This window comes from Nyctibius grandis, chromosome 13 (genome assembly GCF_013368605.1).
Source record: "Nyctibius grandis isolate bNycGra1 chromosome 13, bNycGra1.pri, whole genome shotgun sequence".
In the NCBI taxonomy this organism is placed as follows: domain Eukaryota; kingdom Metazoa; phylum Chordata; class Aves; order Nyctibiiformes; family Nyctibiidae; genus Nyctibius; species Nyctibius grandis.
The window spans coordinates 18,478,366-18,499,836 of NC_090670.1; the positions used below are offsets into that span (position 1 = coordinate 18,478,366).

At 40.9% G+C, this 21,471-nt stretch overlaps 1 protein-coding gene across 2 annotated transcripts in view; it reads right to left on the minus strand.

Annotated features, from left to right (window-relative positions):
• ACSL4 (acyl-CoA synthetase long chain family member 4) overlaps positions 1-19,139 on the minus strand; it is a 36,491-nt gene extending 17,352 nt beyond the window's left edge. For both annotated transcript variants that reach the window (XM_068411708.1, XM_068411707.1), the window contains exons 1-2: positions 19,046-19,139; positions 1,682-1,728 (exon numbers count right to left, since the gene is read on the minus strand). The gene's annotated coding sequence lies outside the window, so the exon portion shown is untranslated. The remainder of the gene's footprint in view (positions 1-1,681; positions 1,729-19,045) is intronic.
• Between the last annotated feature and the right edge of the window lie 2,332 nt (positions 19,140-21,471).

The window sequence follows — 21,471 nt, forward strand, 5'->3', positions numbered from 1 at the left end:
AAATTAAATCTATAGAATAAAACTACTATTGAATGATAGTATAACGTACTAACCTAAGCTCAGACATGTTCAGAAAAAAAGTATTCTGAATATTTCTTTTTATAAAAAGTGAATGATACATTCTTTTAAAAATGTATATGCTTATTCTGGTCTAGTTAACCTCATCATCAATGGCTCAGCAAACAGTCAAACCTCAGCAGAAGAGATATTTTTACTTCCCTAAGCTCCACTTCTCTAAAATGAAGGTTCACTGGTTTATATTTCAAATCTTGTATGATATTTTCATTCCAGTTAATTCAGTGCTCCAAAAGCAGCAGTTGAGCTTGTGTGTAAAACGAAAGCCAGCCCTAGTGCTCAGTAGCTTTTAGCAGCTTTTTCAGAAGTAGTCTGACTGGTAGAATACTACTCACTAATAATCAAGAACTGACAAATTTAGAAAGGGAGGAGAGGAATGGGCTCATATTTACTTAAATTCTTTAGCCAATGTGCTGGCTAAAAGACATTAACTTTTCCATTCAATTTAACCTTCTGTACATTAATTTTATACATTATATTTAAGCTATTTAGCAGCTTGTATAACACTGAACGCCACAGAATTTTCGGAGTATTTTCTGTGTACAGGTTATTACAACAGATACAAAGAACTGAAAATCACATTTTCATACATTGATTTGCTTACTACTTTCTAATTAAATCTATATTGACTAATGGTATCTATTAATATACACTTATTGCAATTATCTCATCTTTCCACTGCTATTTTCCACTCTTTCTTATTGTATCTGGGCAATAGTGAATTGAACTGAAGTCTCTGGTGTAAGAGCTGTCCTTTTTTTACCATATCTAAAATGATGGGGACCTGCTCCTCTTGTCATCTAAGCACTGACAAGATGCAAATTACACAATGAATTACAACAGTACTGTCATGACTTGAACAGGTACTTCACAATATCCAGTTCACATTTTATTACTGATTATCGATACCAAGTTTTTAAAACTGAACTAGGTTGCAGAATGGATTGTAAGATTGTGTGAAAAGAGGATTGTTTGAAAAATTACATCCTGCTGAGGTCATCTAATAATCCTTTCTACATGTATGAAATGTGTGGTTTTATATGAGATGATCTCCAAGCTGACTAAACTCAACTCAGTGTTGAACACTAACTTAAGATCTTCTACAGTTTACTGAAACAACTTGCTAACATGCTAAAAAACCTCATCAGAATGTTCAAAATACTGCCTGAAATAAAAAAGTAATGATAAAAAGGTCTTAATGGGAAAGAATGTTTTGTCCTAAAACTGGCATCCTGTTGAAATAACTTTTAACATTTTAATTTTAAGTGCACGTACAAACACACTTCATACCCCTGCAGCCAGTTATGCTAATGTTCATACCAGCAAAAGTTAAAGGTTGCATTTCTTTAATTTTGAAATTTCAAATTCATTTGAAAAACTTTTAAAAGTGCTGAGAAAAACAGATAGCAGCTAATTTGTACACATTTGTGGTAATTTAAAATGCTTTTAAAATGCTTCTATCTTGACAAAAATCAGTTGTAATTCTTAATAGACATCAGCTGGAAAAACTTAGTAAGTCCCAAAAAGAAAAACTTGGCTTTTCCCTTTGAATGTATCCATAGAAAAACTGACACACACACACACACACACAGAGAGGTATACTTACAAGGTATCTGACAGCGATGACGGAGTTGTTTTCAGTATTGATTAGATCTATATTAAAACAGAAAAAAAGCAAGTATTAGAGGCTAGGAATTTTTTTGCCTTGCAGGAAGGAGGAATCTTTATAATTTCTACCCTAATGCTCCTGAAGAAGACTAGCCTATGAATTTAGACAAAGGTGGCACACACTCCCCATACAAGAGGAGAGCAATAATATTATTGGAAAAGACTAAGCTTGCAAACTACAGTGTATAGGTAAAGACAAAGCTACCCAAAAGGAGTTTAATTTTTATAGGAACTCCCCCTGTTTAAACATGTTCTGAGTAAAGCTAGGAACAGAAGCATAATTTAATTAAAAAAAAAAAAAGGCAAGGAACTTTCAGATTCCCTATGGTCCATTCTTCCGTCTCAGGGCAGAAGCAATAAGGCCTTTATCATTCTTGATAGATGGGTATCAGTAGAAACATTAACTCAAGACTATGCATAGCGTACACTGCCCAAAAGAGTCATAAAGAACATGAAGTGAGTTTGGGTACTGAGGTAAGAGGAGAGTTTACAGAACATAAGCATGGTTATGTACACAGCGAGGATTCACTGGTCCCATGACTAGTGGAAAAAAAGATGCCTATATGTAACTATACAGTTACGGCTTCAAAAAGTACACTGCATAATTGTTCTCTTGGACTACTTGGTTTTATAGACAGAAAGCTTTTAACTGATGTTTAACGTAGTTATATTTTATTAGCCTTTGCCATAAGTCTAAGATTTCAGTCGAGGTACCAGTTTTACGGCCTGAAACTGTTAAACATCCTTTACGAAATTCTCCTACAAACATTTTCTCTTGAAATATGAAATAAGAGACACAATAGTGGTTTTAGTGTTACTGGCACTTGCATGTGGCTGTGTAAGATTTTGATCCATAACAGGACCATCCCAAACTCATGCCAAATAAATATTTATCACATTTTAAATATAATGCATAACAGCCTGACATACTGAACTTGCATCCATTTGGTTAGAAGCCAAACTTAGCTATTCAAATTACACCTTATGCCTTCAATCTCTTATTTAAGTTTAATTAGACCTTAAGAGAAAGGATAAGATGTGTCATCAAGGCTACCTTCAAGGCAAGCCAATGACATATTACTAAACTATAACTGTTATATTCTCAGTAAACTTCCTCTTTCCTCACAAATAACAGAAAATGTAGCACTCACATGAAAAATGTCACCGTATCAAAAATAAACTGTTATGTAATACTAGAATATTTAGACTATGTAATATTTTATATGGACTTACAAAGTTCATTATTTCTCTTAATTGTGCAATGTAACTAGCCTATTTAGACGCTTATCTATCTATTTGGGAAACAGCAGAGCTTCCAGTTCTTGATGTAGGAATGCACATTCCCAGCAACAGCAATCAGTGTGCGTCAGGCATGACTACAGTCGAAGAAAAAAACCAAACCAAACAAAACCAGATGTCATTTCTCTCCTAGATAGCTGTGTTTTCAGCATCTCCCAAGGATTTTCCTCAAGTGCGTAAGCTTCTAGCAATTTTGAAATGGTAACTCTCTAGACTAGAGTTCACTTATCATTTGCAATGCTATCTTACAGTGTTCGTATTAGAAACCTCACTCATGAGGTGACATTTTCCTTATTACTATTACGTGCTGTGTGTTTACAAAAATTCTATAGTCCAAGCTTACTATAGAAAACAATCAATCCGAATGCTCATACAAGCACTGACACTGTATTTTACCGACTGCCACAGATGGAAGAGATGTTCTTTGAGTATAATCTGACTTTGATATCCTCAATTAAAGCTTCAGAGACAGATAAACACAACACTCTTGTCCTGCAGCCAGGGCGACAGAACAAAGTCTGAAATCAGAGCACAGGTTCTGGAACAGAAGAGATACTGCTCTCTTCGTCATTTTTCATCAATTTAAATGAAAATCGAAGAAACAAGTAGCAACTTTTTTTTTTTTATAAATAGAAAAATAGCTTTTAAATTGTCAAAAAAGCTTATGAGACTAAGTAAGAGCAGAAGTGTGTGTGGGGAACAGGGAGAGGGTTTATACCTCTGGAAGCGACCATTCATGGAGGAAGAAATGCCCTGATCTTCTCTGCATTTAACTATTCAAACAGAACAGAATCAACTTCTCCAGCATTTGCACACATAACTAGATTTTCTAAGTATAACTCAAAACCTAAAGAAGTACCTGTGGCTAGAAACTTTATCCTATGCAGCTTAGTTTTAATAAGGCAGCAAACTACCTTTGCTAGGAAAGCCTTTAATTAGCCCAAGTCCAAAACACTGTAGAGGTTTAATATTGAAAGTATAACAGTGTTTATTGTCCTTCCTCTTGCCAGGGATACAACTTACTATGTTATAGCATGATTAGAAGAAAAAATACTTCGTTTTCAATCTACTTCAAACATTAATTGCAACTTTTAAAATGTTTTTTCATTGTGTTAGGAAAGTCTTCTAGTATGAAAGGTGACATTAGACAGGAAAAAGGCAGTATTCTAGTTTGTGAATAAAACCTGGAATCTGCGAAGCCAGAAGTTGTTTAGTTTAACAACAACACTGGAGGAAGTCCTGGTTCCTCTGCAACCAAGCTCTTGCCAACTTCAAATGGAGACACAATTCTGGCTTTAGCATAAGTACTCAGGGTTGACTCCTTTCAGGAAGTTCTGAAATCTTCCAAAACAATCCAGTATGAATCAGTAACAACTATTTCCGGAATTTCTCTAGCGTTCAGGAAGATCTAAACATTTTGGAAACCACAGTAAGCATTCATAATTTGTAAGTGGAAAGGTGGTTCTATACAGTGAAGAAAATGTGAATTGACCTGAATAAGTATGTGGGTCATTAGTTACAGTCAGTTTTTGGAAGGGAATTTAATCAATATCTAGTAGTCCTGAATTTGTTCCAGTACTAGAACTGAAAGAGAAGAGGCTGGGATTTCAAATGGAAATTACAGCAAGCCTGGGAACTATCACATTGCCAGGAAGATGGAGCAAGCTTAAACACAATAAACAGATGACTGCATACTACCAGGCTCTCTACAAGTTTTGATTTTCCAGATTTATACCTGTCTCAAGAATGAGAGAGCATTTCTACTGATGAGAAGACTGGGATTAAATAGCAATAATAGTGAGAAGAATCTTGTGGCTAATTACAACTTTTGGGGGGTTAGAAAGATTGAAAGAAGAAAAACTAAGGGAAATTATTCTGTTTTTACATCATGTCAGTGGTTTTATGAAAACAAACTCTGCCAATATTAATGCAAGTTACTCATAGTAGAAAAAAAAGTAATGATGTCCTATTTTTGTTTCTTTCTCACAGGCAGATTTCTACATATTTTCCTCTTACACAATTCTGTACGTCAAAGGGCAATGAAAACTCCAGAGGTAAACTAACCAAACACCAGCAGGTTTCAGTAGTACTGTGCTCTATCAATGCAACAGCAGCTCAAAGCCTGAGAACTTTCAAGAGCTCTTACTATGTCTGTGCAGCGTAAATACCAGTACCTATGTCCCAACAAACAGGGAGAGGGGAAGTCAGATATAGTGGCTCCTGATATAAGTCAAAGGTTCCTGTTTAAATATATACATTCTATTTGAAATAGCAAAAACACAAGTAGTATTGGGAAATCTTGTTTCTCTTACTGCTGCTTAAAAAGAAAAAGTAGTTAATGCAATGTTTTACTTAGCTACTAAACAAAGATCAGATTTATTTTTGATTTCAAGAAAAATATTATCGTTGTCCTTTATATTCACTAGTTCTGTTTTACCACCTCAGAACATATATGCACTTAATGTCAATCCGAAAAAAAAATAAATCAGTAAGTGTCAAGTGTCATACATCTATTGCTGCAACAACTATTGTAATGGAAACCAGATCAGCCATGCTTACCCAGTATTTCTCAATTATCTAACAGACTGGTGTGAAATACTCTCTCCTAATCTTGTAACATAAGAGCAAGCAAATATTTGGTGAAAGGGTAAGAGCTGTTTGTGTGGCCCAAAGGCACAAAACATTAAAGGCCAAGGCAAGACTGAAAACTGTCCATTGAGAATACACAGAACTGGGGAAGTATTTCCTCTAGATCCACCTCTGTTACTTTTGCCTCATTAAATTCTATCCAGAATCTGCACTGTAAATACCTAAGGCTCATTCACTCCGATGCTTCCTCTCTCACAAGCCCGTACTCGATCTGTGCTGATTATGCTGGGATCTGATCAAGAGCCTGGGGCACACAAGGTTTCAAGTCAATCCAATGTATGCCACAGTATTGTGAATGATAGCAGTCACTGTAACTAACAGCAAACTTGGCTGTTTCAACACTTTTTTGTGGTAAAGGAAGGAAGTGAGAAGCATCTATATGTTTCATTGGCATTTTAGTTAATGAACATGTTAAGGACTGGTGGCTTGGACAGACGTTATTTCAGAAGAGGATGGAAAAGGAGAAAGTCTGCAACTGAAAAATACTGATATTGCCTCAAAATTCCTTCAACATCTACAAAATATACTTTGACTAAAGAGCACAAAAAGAGCGTACTACAATAGAAAACCTTTGCTCTTTCAAACCTGTACTCTATCAGTTTGAAACTACAGACTGGAGATCAACTCCCCTCTGTTTTATTTTTAAGCATTAGAAATGAAGCAGGTTAAATTTAAACAAAAAAGAAAATAAATTAAAAAAGCTTACCGAACATCCAGACTATTCTGTGTAGCTCTGTATCACGGACTGTTTGTGCAATCTCTACCATAATATGTAACTACAAAGAAGCATTTAACCTTAATTTTTATAACCAGTTTATGTTTAAAATTTTCATTTTTAAGGGTGATTCTAACTTGAAAATGTGATTGAAGATACAGATTACAGGCCAAAAAAAAGGCAGTTCAGCTAGAAAAGGGAGAAGTAAAACAATGCAAAAGCACAAGTGAGACTTCACGCTGAACTTGACATTTCCTCCATGTTTTTCTGTGTGCAATACAGGCATCTGAAAACTGGCATAATGTTCTGGGGTGGTTTATGTCGAGCAGGTTTACTTTGCATTGAAAGGGACTAGTAACACTCACACAAGTTACTTCTTTCAAGTAACTTCTTAAACTATTCCACCGTTTCATCTCACTCAGCAATGAATGGATAGTCTAGATTTTGCTTCTGTCTCCTAACTGGAACACACCTGACATAAGGCAGGAATTTACTCGAAGCGGGGTTGCTTAACAGGAGCTGTTTTCTTAACAGAAAAGTTAAGAACTGCCTTTTCAGGGCACAATAAAAGTAAATAACTGAGGTATCAGTGTTTTACAGTCTTCAAAGTCAGATGTAATGTTCCTGTTTCTGTAATATTAATGAACATGTGATGGAGGGTACTGTGGACAGAAAGTACGAATGGAACTTGTGTAAATAATATTTTGCTTCTAATTGCTAGGTGGTTTCCTGGGTCTATTGAGCATTCATTTTTATCTGTTTTCAACTTATTGCCAGTATTAGGAACATATGCATGGACAACAGGTGGTTTAAGACTTAGGGGGCTTATCTCCCCTCTTATGTTATTATCCTATGCTTATGATAATCATTTCAACAACATCCTTTTACAACATAAGGAAATTAGGACATCAGGTGCTTTTTCTTTTGCAAGTAAAGGTGAAGGAGTACAGGAAATAATCTCCCTGGGTAAAAGTTTTTTAAAATTTACTCAGAGACACTGTATTTCTGCTTATGCCTGTTGGATACAACTGCTTCACCAATTCCTGGAGAGCGTGCATTCAAGTTCAGACTCTGATCAAGACATGGTATTAGGGCTGGACAAATGTTAATGACGTTTCACTCAACAAGGCAAAAAATTCATTAATGACATTACCCTAGCTGCATAGATTAAATATTAACACTTATTTCCTGGCCTCAAATCTGGTATGTCACCAAACATCTGTACAGCATGACCTAGGAGGAACTGTACGTACTCTTGTGATGACGCATTAGAAATACTTAAAAGTAAAACGGCATTTCCCAATATAAAATAAAATATGTAGTAATAGATTCATGTTACTAAGAACAAAAGTTAGGAGAAAGTAAACATGGAGTCATTCTTTTTTAAATAGGATTCAGCTAATAGCTACTTCCTGTATTCATGAATTCCCTGAAATCTAGCGGTATTGCTCTGTAATAACCTTTTTGTGAAAGGAGCAACTCAAACAGTAGAATGTTAAAGTGCATGAACACAAGTCTAGTCTGGCAGCCAAATGTGCAATGTAATGACAGAGATCATCATAATCCCTCTTAATGCTCTATTGAGAGAGTCCAGTAATATTAACCTCCTGCCTTCCATTGAAATCCAGACACAATAATGGACTACAACAGCCTCTCCCTTTTACTGTAGTTACCCCGGCAGATTATATACTTCTTTTTACATGTCTTGCCAACAGCGACTGTTGTATAATTTAACAGACTAAAGTTCTAAATATAATTCTGTATTACTTCAGAAAACCTGACTGTCTCTTCAGCTTTCACTTTGACAAGAAATTCTGCCACCAATTTTACATTTACCTTTATTGCTTTTCAAAAACTCTACCGTCTCACATCAGTTGCTTTCTTCTCAGACATTGCTCATAATTTAGGTAGTGAAATTAATTACATACCGATAAAGAGGGGAAGGGAGGGGGGGAGGAATAAGTAAATGCTCCTCCTCAGGTACTGCATTAGCAGTCTTTTGCCTACCAAAAAGTGTACTGGGGGCCAGGGAGAGATTTTTCTAAAGTTCTTATGGGTTTTTCAAAATTCTGTGAGGACAGTCAACAAGAGGTGCACAGGAGTTGGGAAATACACTTTCCTTTTCACTTAGGAGCTCACATCCAAATGCAAATTCCTCCCTTTTTTTGTGACTAAGCAAAAAGAATTGGGCTTTCTTATAGGCAAATTGAAGAAATTCTCTCCTTGCAGATGTTCTGATATACAGATGACTGGGTGTGCACTTAAAAAAATATAAGTTTAAGAAAACTCTTCCCACCCATGGTCATTTGAGATGGTAGCCCCTGAGATTTCAAGCATGAGTCACCTCTATTTTTCATTTTCATTTTGTAACTAGTTAAGCTGCAGAGGAAAATGGTTTGAGAGTCAATACAAATTAGGAGCATTGGGAGCAAGCATATTTAATCTTTTGCACAATCACAGTATTTTCCAGTGAAAAAGTGATGATGCCTTTTGTGTGGTTAAGGAACTGAATTTTATTGTGGCCTTCATGCAAAATTTTAGCACAGTCTATTGCTTGGTTCATGGTGAACCTATCCTATCACTTCCTAGCCAGACATACTGAGATTCATCTCTAGATGCCCACCATCTCTAGATGCCCACCATCTCTAGATGCCCACCATCTCTAGATGCCCACCATCTCTAGATGCCCACCATCTCTAGATGCCCACCATCTCTAGATGCCCACCATCTCTAGATGCCCACCTGGAATTCCCAGATAAAGATTTACCCAAGACAGGACTTCATACTGCAACTTTTTGCTCACTTTACTCTAAACTTTTGTGAATGAACTTGCTTTCTGCTACTTTCATGTGCTTTATGATAGACGGAGATATCTTTAGGGTACACTTCTTTTAATAATGTTATTTGGCAACTCAAGTATTAATTTTTATAAGGAAGATCTGGAGATATAGAGTGGGGATGAGTTGTACATGGATAACAGAACTTAATGCAGTGTATAGGAATTTAGTCAGAGAAGTTGGGGATTTTACCGATCAGCAAGGGACATAATACTGGTGATGGCATTTTCTACCAGGGAAGGCTTCCTATATCATGACAGTTCTTTGATTTTATCTGCACTTCAAAGAGGAAGTGAGATGACCAAGCACATTTCAGTACATTTTCTCCTACAAGGCAAAGTGCAGATTCAAGTTAGATTTAACAGCTCTAAACACTATGTTGTTCAATCTTCTGAGCAGTGTAACACCACCAAAACAAGAAAACAATGCAAAAGTACTCCAAACATAAATATTCATACTAAGACAGGAGAACAAGGTAGAAACTAGCACAATTCTTAGAGAAAATAAGTTTTTTTAAAAAAAAAGGAGCAAAAAGACCTCTGAGACAGTTTCAAACAGCAAGGTTTTGAACTTTACCACCCCCCAATTTATCACGCTTCCTATTTTACAGACATCAGCATGCTTGTTTAAGGTGTACAGTTTCAGAGGCAGGCAGCTTTTGATGGTATTAGTCCAAAATATCCAAATAGCTTTTGCAAAAGAACAGAGGACGTACTTGCAGGATTGGGTCACAATACCACATGCTCAAAGCCTGAGCTGGAAGCAGAGACAGCACAGAGCGAGACAGCTCTGGCCAAGGAGGTGCGTAACCATATTATCCCATGATTGTGCCTGGGCTAATATGTCCTACCCCTCAGCAAAACCCATGAGCACAGGACAGCTGTGCACTAGCACAGCCACAGAGCTTCCTGAAAGGAATTTGTTTGAGCCCTGCCAGCTCAGAAGATATTAAAAAAGTGTGTATGACTACTTGCAGCAAACCACACAGTGAAAACTCAAGTGGCTTGATGGTGTGACTTGATATTTAGGTAACTAGATCACCTTTAATATGGATAAAGCAGGAGTCACAGTAGCAACTGCAGAAGAAACTGTTTGTACAGCACTGGACTAAACAGACAGTCAAGTGGCCTTGGACTTCACAAATTTTGAAGGAAGCATGACAAGGAAACTGACACTGTTGACTATCAAGTTATTTTTAGGAACTTTTTTGCTCTGAAAACAGGACAGAAAAATCCTTAGTATGACACTGTGTATCACAACAGCAATTTATGGTCAGTGATAAAAAAGATAGACTTTAATTTGTTCACAAATGCAGTGATACTCAAAAAGCTGACATTGTCAGAAAACATTTCCATTTTCAACTTAAAAATACGCAGTCCCCACTCCAAGTCTATGACTGATCATTACAGTGATGGCAGGACAAAGTTCCCTGTTGGAAGCTTTTAGTACGGGTTATTTAAGTGCCCACTCCCTAGCTATTGTCAATGTTATTGCTCACTAGCACACAAAAAAACAAGTCACACTTTACCTTTAATGCAACTGCAAGTCAAATGTTTCTAGGTCTAAAGTAGGTCGATAAATTCATGAAAAATCTAAAAAAGAAAAAAATAAATAGTGAAAATTCTAGGCATCTCTTAGGTTATAAGCATGTCTAAACAGACCATTCAATCCAACATTTTCCTAGACTGGTAATAGGAGCTTTGTCAGCTGTTTGCTGTCAATACCATTTGTACAATTGCAAAATACTACCTGCTACTTGAAAACATGGAACAGGCTGATCATGTACTTTAGGTCAGGGGATACCACTGGAAACTCATTACATTATCATTCTCAAGTGCTATATTTTCACCTAAATTCTATGTTCTGAGTGCCTTCAAATATTTGAATGATGTAGCATGCTGGAGCTCAGAAAAATGCAAAACTATTTGCATGCTTATGAAATAAACAGAGAATCTATTGTCACAATGAAAATTAAACATCTCTATCTAACAAAGGCACAAAACCAACACTATCTTAAATTCAGTACTAAATTATAGTGTAAATACACAGTATGAATCAGCTGTACATACAGCTGCCTTCGTGGAAAGTAATGAGCACAATGACAAACTAATGGGCTACTATGGACAGACAGAAGCTATGCCATCCTCACTGCCTACTTCTGCATCTGGTGCAAAAAGGTGACAGGCACCTCAAACCAGGATCTCTTGCTGCTTTTTTGTTTTTCCTTTCTATTGCTTTGTCACTTTGCTGTTAATTGACATTTAGCTGCAGATTTACTGCCTCAACTTTTCTATGTAACATTCAAAGCTATGGAAAATGTTGTTGTAAAACTAGACCTTATGTATATAGTACCGTGAGTCTTTTAGTATGTATATTTTCATTGTGGAAAAAAACAAAACAAGAAGTGCCATATTAAGAAAAGAGGTTAGAGAGGTTAGTACTTAAAGCAAATTTACGATATAACACAACTTGAGCAAATTACTTTATTGAATTGACATAAACGTGACCTCAGTGTAATGGAGACTCAGAGAAGCGAAAACACTGCAACAAGCCTGCTGGTTCTCTATCAGAGTCTTCAAGTTTAGGTTCATGGCAGCCAACTGAATGCAAATCTGGACTGCAGTGATCCTACTTTGACTGTTCCCTTAGGCTGCAAATTTTGCCGGCAGCCAGTTCTACATAACTTTTAAGTCGAGCCAGTTGTGTGACGTAGCTTCCTATTCAGTCACACAAGTGCCAGCACAAGGGAGGAAGCTGTAAGCTTGGTTTAGTCCTGCTGACACGGAATTACTTGCACCTTTCCAATGTAGCTTTGTAAGCACTTTAAACAAGGGTAAAGCAGAGCTACAAGCACAAAACGGAGCTACTGCTGAAAGAAGTAGCCTCCACCCATTTTTTGCTGTCCCACTCTGTCCCTTCCCTTTTGCCAGGAGCCAGGGGAAGTGAGTGCTGGTGCAGCCTTTGCAAGCTCAGTGTGTTCATGGAAGTACAGTATTAGGGAAAAAGCAACCAGAAGCTATAGTGTGATAACTAACCTACTTTTATCTTTATTGAAAGCCAAAAAACCCACAAGCCCCCTTCCCAAACACTGAAATGTCTTACTAAAATTTTATTAGCTTAGTTTTATATATTCCAAAATACTTTAATATGCATAACTTGTTATTTATTGAAGGTCAGGAGATAGTAATCTTCCTAACCAAAGTGGCTGTATGGTACAAAACAGCAGCTGACTACTGAGTTGACAGTTTAAGCTATGAAACGAAATCCCCCATTCATAAATTTGGGGGTTTTGCTATGAGCCAACACTAGGCATGCAGTGATCCACAGCTTCCAGCTCCTCAAACTTAACTAGTGTATTTGAAGTAGCGACATTTCATAGGCTGCTCAACTCCTCTAGCTTCCAAGACAAAACATTTGTTGGGAATGACTCACTGTGTATTCCACTTATGTACTTTAGGTAAACTGAACGCAGCAAGACCTTTTCAAAAATTATTGCATGTGTAACTACTGCAGAGGAAAGAACAAAGTACCTGACAGATTGCTTAGGCAATGTTAAGTGTTTCAGTAAATTTGACCAGTTACATCAATTTGCTATTTTTTTTTCAGCGAGATACTTGCATCCTCTTATCAGCAAGTATCACAACACCGGTTCCTTGTAATCTTACCACTAGCTTCACTCAACCCTACAAACTCAACAGGGAACCGATGGCAGCACTCATTTAAACACAGAAAGACTCATTCAGCTGTATGTGCCACCTGCCATAAGTATGTACAGAATTGTGAGCTGCGACACAGTGTGAAGTTAGATCAAACGTTTTGTAGGACCTGCTCAGCTGTAGCCTAACTTGACAGACAGTGAGTGCTCTTGGTATTTCACTGTGAGAAACAGACAGTGCAGAGCGTTAGATGAATACTCATTATTTGCAGTCTAATGGTTCTCTAAAGACAGCTTTCTTAGTAGACTTTTTGGTTCAAGTTGTACAGGTGGCTCCTAGTGTACAAAATAACATTTGCAAAATAGTAACTTATTTAAAATATCAAATCAGACTCATAGCCAGATGAGCAATCGTTACATGAACACAAAAATTAATTCTTTTATTTTGGGAAAGTTCTTATTTTAGCAAATACTACTGAATATGAAGCTTGCTATTGACCCGAGTAAGCTGGATGTACAATGAGCAACTCAGTTGCTCAGTTTCCAGAAACACAGTATACCTTTAACTTTCTCTTTAACGAGAGATTGACTTTAGTTTCGGGCTCATCAGTAGACATTGGCCTGAACCAAGGAGCATAGTTCCTATGTTATAGTGGAGAGGCTAATATAAAAAATTTGAGGACAGGAATCAACAGGTGTGTCCACTTGATGCTGTGGAGGGTAGTCAGCCCTGCCAGCCATACGGCTGCTATATCTGGGGGGCTTTGGGTGCCACGGCAAGAAATGGGCAAGTTGGAAAATAATCACAGGAAAAGCTAATCAGAGAGATCAGTATGGTAGCACTTCCTTCTGTAAAAACATTTCTGCAACTGAGGGACAGTAAGAAAAATTCACTTGCCCTAGCAGGCTGTTAAAGAAAACAAAACACAGGTGTCAAGTCTGTTCTTGCTGTGATACATAAGAAAGCTTTTCTGGCAGCCGTGAGAGAGCCTTAGGGCACACACGTGCTCTGCAGAAACCATTTATTTGTTTCTTATTTCTTTTCCAAGAAACTGAATTGGGAAACACAAAACAAAAATGCTTGTAAAAACTACCGACACTGAACAGAATGCCTCTTTGCGGTATCACGTAATTAATATTGTAATTTATTTGGTTCCTCTCTATGCTATTATTTTTCTACTCCTATGAGCAGGCTTTCCACAAACAAGGCCCTTAAAAAGGCTTAAGGGTCACTTACCAGGGAGCACAGGTATTCATTTATTTTATGGGCTACTCTCCATTTCTGACAGTGGAGCTGAGCAGGTGGTGTATAAGGGATGTAACAGTCACAGAAGTGCGAAGGGTCTGGTGGGCAGAGGCATGGCTAGAAATACAGCTCTGGGAATGGGAGGAAATATGTTCAGAAATCAGCAGCAGCTCTTGCATGCTTGACATTTCTTTTGAGTTGCGTCGTTTAAGGGTCAAAAATTTCAGCATGGCGACGAAGCGTGTTTCGGGGTGCTCAGTCCCCAATAACCCCAGCCGCAGTAGCCCAGAGATGTCACACCACCCAGTGGTGCGCGGATGGGCGTTACTGCTCACAGAGGGTCCAGCCTCACACGCACGGTACGCTTGTGGACTGCCAGGGAAGAACAACATTCAGTATGAATCTTAGCTGAAGGGACTATTACTACTCAAGTTACTTTTCTGCAGTTACACACCAAGCACACAAACAAGCACTTTTATAAACTAGACATCTAACTGCAGTAACTGGAGTTGAAACTGAGTAACTGCACGTACAGAGGAAAACCTCAGTGAAGATGTGGTTCAGAATGCACGGCTTGTATCTTAGAACGCGTAGAACAGTGGTTTAGAAAAAAACATACCATCCTTTCATGTTACTTGAATCTACTGTTGTGTCTCCTTGAATGTAAGTCACATTTATTAAGCGTTATTTCAATTTAAAATGCTACACGGTTAGATAAAGCACCTAGCTAAGTAGAACAAGGATCAGAGTACACTGTACTAATACTATTTTCACTTTCAAATGGGTTGCACAGTATCATAAAATAGCTAAAAAACAAGCAAGCAAAAAACAGGTCTGCTGTACAGATCTAACAAGTAACTTTGCAAAACGTGACCATTAGCTAGATGTTAGGAAAAATTGTTTACATGTTGGGGTAGGCTAAACATGTCATTAACAGGTTTTTTAAAAATAAATTATACATTCATTAAAAATTTAAATTTTTTTTTAAAGAAATCCTCTGAACACAAGTATTTCTGTAACTGTCTTGGTGTGACTCATGTACAATCTTATTTTCTATAGTAAGGACAGTTAAAGCAGAATACCACTTCAGTCATTAAAACAATCATTTAAAAGTCTTAATTAGTACAAATTTTAAGAGTACAGGTACTGGAATGTAATGTGCTATTTTAAGTCTGTCCTTGTCCTGTCAACTTGTTTCTAATTTCACAGGCTTTCAAGCATACCTAGATATTTTTAATTGATATATACATTAATATTCTCACTGCCATTATACACCTATGCTATTAAAACATTCCGAATTATCAGTATATGGAAATACGGGCATTTTCCCTGCACACTCACAAAAGTGATGAGCAAAAATCATGAGATGAGCTGCAGCGTCATCACACAGTTTAAAATAAAACAGATATGCATACAGGTGTTCTGCTCTGGTTTCTGATGCTTAACAGCTGCTATTGACAGACCAGTGAATTTGTAATAAGAATTAAAAAAAGAACTATAAATCCATTGCTTAATATGCAAGTTACAAGTATGCTTTTGGAAAAAGTTACTCAACTGATGAAGCAGTAACATGCTCTAGGGAATCAATAGTCCCATCAATATACATCGAAAGAAATCCTCGTTCATTAGTTTTGTCTTCACTGAACAGCAGTGGTATTCAAGTATAACAGATTTAAGAGTCTTAGATTTAAAGTGATAACCAAGGATCCACCTTGGATCACTTTAAATCCAAGACTCATAAATCTGTGATAATTGGTGGGTCACTTTATCTCTACCTTGGAGATAAAGATACCTCACGTTGAAGCTCAGTGAACTCCCGGCTGCACAATATCCATCGATTTGGCATTAAGTGTACTACAAAAAACATGCAAAATTTAAATGCAGAAAAAAAAAAGATATTTTCTCAATATCCAAGATTCCTTGCAAAACACTTTACTGAGGTGAAAAGTACTCTGATTTCAATGGGAAGTCCAAGTGCTTAGCTCTATCTGAAGCAAAGAGAGAGGGAAACAATTCCTCACATCCTTCACATTACACAGCTATTAATCAAAACCAAAGCAAATAAAATGCACGCTGACTTTTTGATGTGGTAGCATTAGCTCCAACCTCACTTCTATCATAAGCAACTTACATACACAAACTTTAAAAATCATCCACTATAGAAACTGACATTCTGGCAACACACTGGCTAAAGGAAAATATTTCCCGCCCCTCCCAGCCCCATGCCCACAATCACCTTTCCTTACTTGTTTTGCTCCTCCATTTCCCAAGACTGCCTGTGCTATTTATTTCCTTACTCAAAAATGGTTCAATGTGCCTTGTGGGTTTTCTACTATATTTGGGATCATCTTAAAATGTAAAATAACTCTCCCGCCAATGGTACCAACACGCCTCGCTCGCACACACTCCTCATATGTAACCTCTGCAGAAGATCAAGTTCAAGCCAGCACCAAGTTTAGTCCTGACTCAAAAGCTACTCAAGAGCTATGGCAGCACAGGTCAAAAGTAGCAGGGTAGCCTGAATAGGAGAAAGGCTTCCCATCTAGGGCAACAGCATAAGGAATTTCCACCCCCACCACTCATTCCTAACCTCTGCATCATGCACTTGGTCAGGTAAATAATGTTATGCACATCTGGCACATGATTAAAGCCACATCTTGATTACAAGTACACTTCATATTAGGAAGGAACTGATAGCCCTCAGAAGTGGGGCAGGGAAAGCAGATCTGCTGTAGTTTATTTAAGTTCTGTCCACTTATTTTCATTGATCTCGGCCAAGCAGCTCAATGTGGATCACACTGGGTACCTACTGCAGAAAACAAAACTGAAACCACATCTCCCAAGCAGTTCTGGCAACCGGCCAGAAGCCTTCCTCTTTGCAAGCACAAGTCTTAATTCCACACAGCTTCTCTTAGTTCACATTTGTGTAAAACAAATGAAGACCTCGCAGTTCCAGCAGATCCAGGATTAAGGCAAGGCTCTCTCCATCCACCACTCAGACCACAAACAGCAGTCGGTGAGAAGGGGCCTTGGCGCTGGCCAGCTTCATGGCCATGACAGATCATTACAGGCACCCGTCACACCACTGCCAGTGTGTTTTAATTTCAGTGCGATACAAGTTACTCTGAGTCAGTGGCCACAGAAGAAGTAATTAGTGCTGCGTTCAGCTTTCATTTTTATGTGCCTATCTACTGAGTTCAAGATTTTAAGGAAACATGCAGTTACTAAGAGTAGCAGCAGATTATGGACAATTTCCCTCCCCCACCTCAAGGAAACAAAAGAAAAGCAATAACTATTAATAATTCCTACCCACTGTAAAGCACAGCTCTACTAACAGAGGAGAAATACTCTCTTAAGCTTTCCCTCGGGCCCTTCTGTACAGCTAGCCTATGCCACTAAGCACCTTCCAAATGGAAAGGTGACAGAGAGCCGTCCCCGTTACAGGGAGAAGAGGAGGTAACACTGAAACAAAGACCAGCACCAAAGCAGTCACTCTCTAGCTGCTGTAGAATGCAAGAAAATTAAACGGGGTTGCCAACTTTTAACCTCCATCTATATTGATTGAGCATCCTCACAGGAAAAAAACAATCAAATATTAAACAATTATGTTAGGAAAAAAGGGATTATAGTACAAAATAGTTCAAAAGTTGCTATAATTAGTTCATTAAAGCATTAGGTACAACAGCAGCAGTAGATAAGTGGAGGTCTGTCTGTCCTTGGCCCATTCCGTATCCACACTCCTCCCGAGACACGCAGGACACAGACACTTGCTTTGCAAATAAGCTTCAAAAAATCCACAAAGCATACAAAGGTATTTTAGACCACTGCAGAGTGAAACTTATCTCAGGGGAACAGGACAACAGAAATGTTCAACCAGTTTCTTGCCTTACTTTAACAGGTGCTCCTGTGACGCGAAATAGGAAAATGTGCCCTGTGCGTAGCGTTGAGCAATGAATCACACTGCCCTGGGTTTCTGCGTGTGCTACATCAGCATCAGACCATATCCTGAGCCCAGCCTCCTTTTCTGCATCTAGAAGGAAGGGATGGGGGGGCTCCGAGGGAGGAGACAGCACAGTTGATGCACTGGGCAGGCCCACGAAACCCGCTGGGTTCCCAGGAAAGCGCAGATGAGCAGCCAGGGATGCTGCTAAGGCACAGCAAGGAGCGTGGCGAGCAGCCCTGATACCAGTTAGCTGGGCAAGAGACAAGCAGGCGAGCAGAGGATCCTGCTGCCGGCCTAGAGCGGCCCCGGAGGGCTGAGGAAAGGATGGGGAACAAGGGGAGGAGGCGGCGGTGCCCCCGGAGCACCGATCGCCCCGCTCACGGGGAGGGAGCTGGGGACAGATGCTCCGGGAGCAGGGTGCGGAGCACGGAGGCTCCTGCGCGGGTTCATCCTGGGTAGCCAGCCCGGGGCCCCCGCTCGGCTCTTCCAGCCGGTCTCTCCGTGCCCGCCACCTGCTCCCGGGCAGGGGCCGATGCCAGCGCCTGCCCAGGGCCTACCGCGCTCCCCCTCCGGGCACCGGCGTGCCGAGCCCGGGCGCATCCTCCCGGCCCAGGCCCCCGGGAGCCGTGCCCGCGGCCCCAGGCAGCCGGGGACGGACCTGACCCCACGTACCCCGCCGCTCCTTCCCTCCGCTGACCCGGCTGCCTCCTCCCAGGCGGGCAGCGGCCGCGGCCCCACGCCCGGCGGGGGTGGAGGCCGGTCCGGAGAGGGGCACCGGCCCCGCTCCCCGCTGCCTCCCCGTGCGCTGGGCAACCCTCCGGCCCCTTACCCCGTCCCAGATGCTGCCGGGGAGCAGCGAGGGGACCTGCCCCAGCCCTCCCCTGCCCTCCCGTCGCCGCTGGCCCCGGGCCGTGCCGAGCGCGCCCCGGCCGTTATGCTGCGCGGAGCCCGCACTCACCTCGCCTCGGCTCGCCTCGCCTCGCGTCGCGTCGCGTCGCGTCGCCTCGCGTCGCCTCGTCCCGGCGCTACCGGCAGAGAACGGCGCCCGCGGCTCTGCCGGCTGCTAAAATGGCTGAGGGCACGGGGGGAGGGAGAGAGGGCTGGCGGTGGGGCGCCGGGGGCGGAGCGCGTCCCCGCGTTGCCAGTTCAACGGCCCAGTGCAACCGCCCTCGCTGTGACGCGCCGCCGCGGGCGGAGGAAGGGGCGGGGCCGGGCGGGGAGCGGCGCCGCTGCCGGGCCGGGGGTCCCCCGGCAGGGCGAGGCGGGGCCGGGCCGCCCGAGCGCCCCTGGCCGGGGTGCGCAGAGGGGCCGGGGCTGCGCGGCTGGAGGTGCCGCTGCTGCCCGGGGGCTGGAGCCTGCCGGCGGAGGGGGTGTCGCGGGGAGGCGGGCTGCGCCCGAGGCTTCGGGAGAGCTCCGCTGCGCTGGCCGTGTCTTAGTTTGGCGGTGAGGCCGGTAAAAGCTGCGGGGCAGCCAGAGCTCTGGGCACATGGCAAAACCCCCTCGAAGCCCCGGCCCCGGCTCCCCCAGCACAGCCAGCCTCCCCGCTCGGTAGCAGCAGTAACGCGCTAGTCCGAATCTTCCAGGCTGGACTAGACAGCACGGGGGTTTGTTACCCAGTTTTGCCTCCTGACAATCCGGAGACCACCAAGCTGAGTCGGAGGCCCCTCTGTTCTTTACTCAGAACACAAGAAAGGGCTTTCAGCAGCGGCACTGACGAGAGCAACTGGGATTACTCACAGTGCGGTTCAAAAAGCCAGAGGCCACAAATATCCCTATGATTCATGCAAGAGTTTGCCAGATGGTTTTACATGTTTTGGAGTCTGAGGGTTCTTCAGAAGAGAACTGGAACAAAATAACTAACTCTTGACAAGACACACAGCCACTTCCTAACAATGTGCAAAGGAAGAGGAAACATTTCATGCTCCATCTATGCCGAGCAGAAGTCCAGCACGATCCTCCCGCACCCCATATGGAGTGGGACAGTGTGAAAAAAATAAAATTACAAAACAAGCCATAGCTATATTTGGTAACAAGAGTTTGTTCCTAGTTTGTTCCTATAAAAGACAACACCTTGCAGGAGGCTAAAATTTTCTGGCAACAACTGAATATGCAATGTGGGTGTTATATTTAATAATTCTCATTCTTAGAGAAGCAAAAAGCGCATCACTTCCTTGGACAGAGGCTGAGCTGAATCACTGTGTGGTTTTTGCTTTGCTTGGGCTATATGAATTTTAGGGCAGTCCGTTATTACTCTCACTTTGTTCTAATTTGTTTCGAACCCCATTGTTTTGCTTAATGTCAAATCATCACCAATGAGAGGGCCTGAATTGTGCAAGGTGCCCAAAGGCACATCTGTCTTATGCAGACTAAATATTTTTTTGATCTAACCTCCCTGTATTTAGGAAAGGTTAGGCAAACTAACTTGCTACAAATTTTTCTTCCAACTAAAACACTGACGCATTAGTCTATTTTCTAAATCTTTCTTGTAAACAGTAAATGGGTAAGAGAATATATTTGTAACTTGTTCCAACTATTTCATACTTCCTATAGTCTTAAGTTTTGAACTAACTGAGCTTGGATTTACCGTAATGTATCCTGCTAGTGGGTAAGGAAGCATGTCCTGTGCGTAAGCCAGCTAGAGCACTGGAACGGCCCCAGTGGGTCACAACAGCGGCCGAGTTAGCACAGTATGCGGTTCCCAGCAGTGGCTGGCCATCTCCTGGGAAGGTAACGAATTCTGCAGCTCAGAGACTTTTAGCTATAAGTAGTCTATTTCTGCTCTTGATAGAGATATCAACGGATGAAAAATCCAACCGCTTTCTTAATAAGCTTCTGGCATCTACAGCTTGATGTAATTCCACAGTTTAACTTCATACAGTATGAAAATCACTTCTGTATCTTTTGAGCCTTCTGTCTGGTATTTCCATTTGATGTCCCTTGACTTTTGCGTTAATTAACCATGAATTATCATTCTCTCTTAACTGTCTCCATGCCACTCCTTGTTTTATGGATTGTATCACAGATTCCTTGCACTACTGCCTCATTCATCTCTCTTCTAGGCTGACAAGTCTATTGTTCTCCAGGTGCAGTTTCATAGTACCTCAAATTTAAGTTGGAGCTTCCACCTCTCTACCTCAGACTGCATGTTTTTGCTCCCACATGGATTTCAAGTGCTCCAGGTTGTGTACGCCTACTGAGTGCAACTCTTCCCTCACCTCTTCCTTTATGCCCTCCCTGCTGGAAACCTCCTCATCAACCTCTTCTTGGCCTCGGACAAGCTGGCCTTGCGTGCCATAGCAAGAAGCTCAGTGGGGAATCCTGGTGCCTGCAGGGCTTGTCCACTCATGTCCCCAAGCCGGGCACCACTGAATGACACCCAGGTTC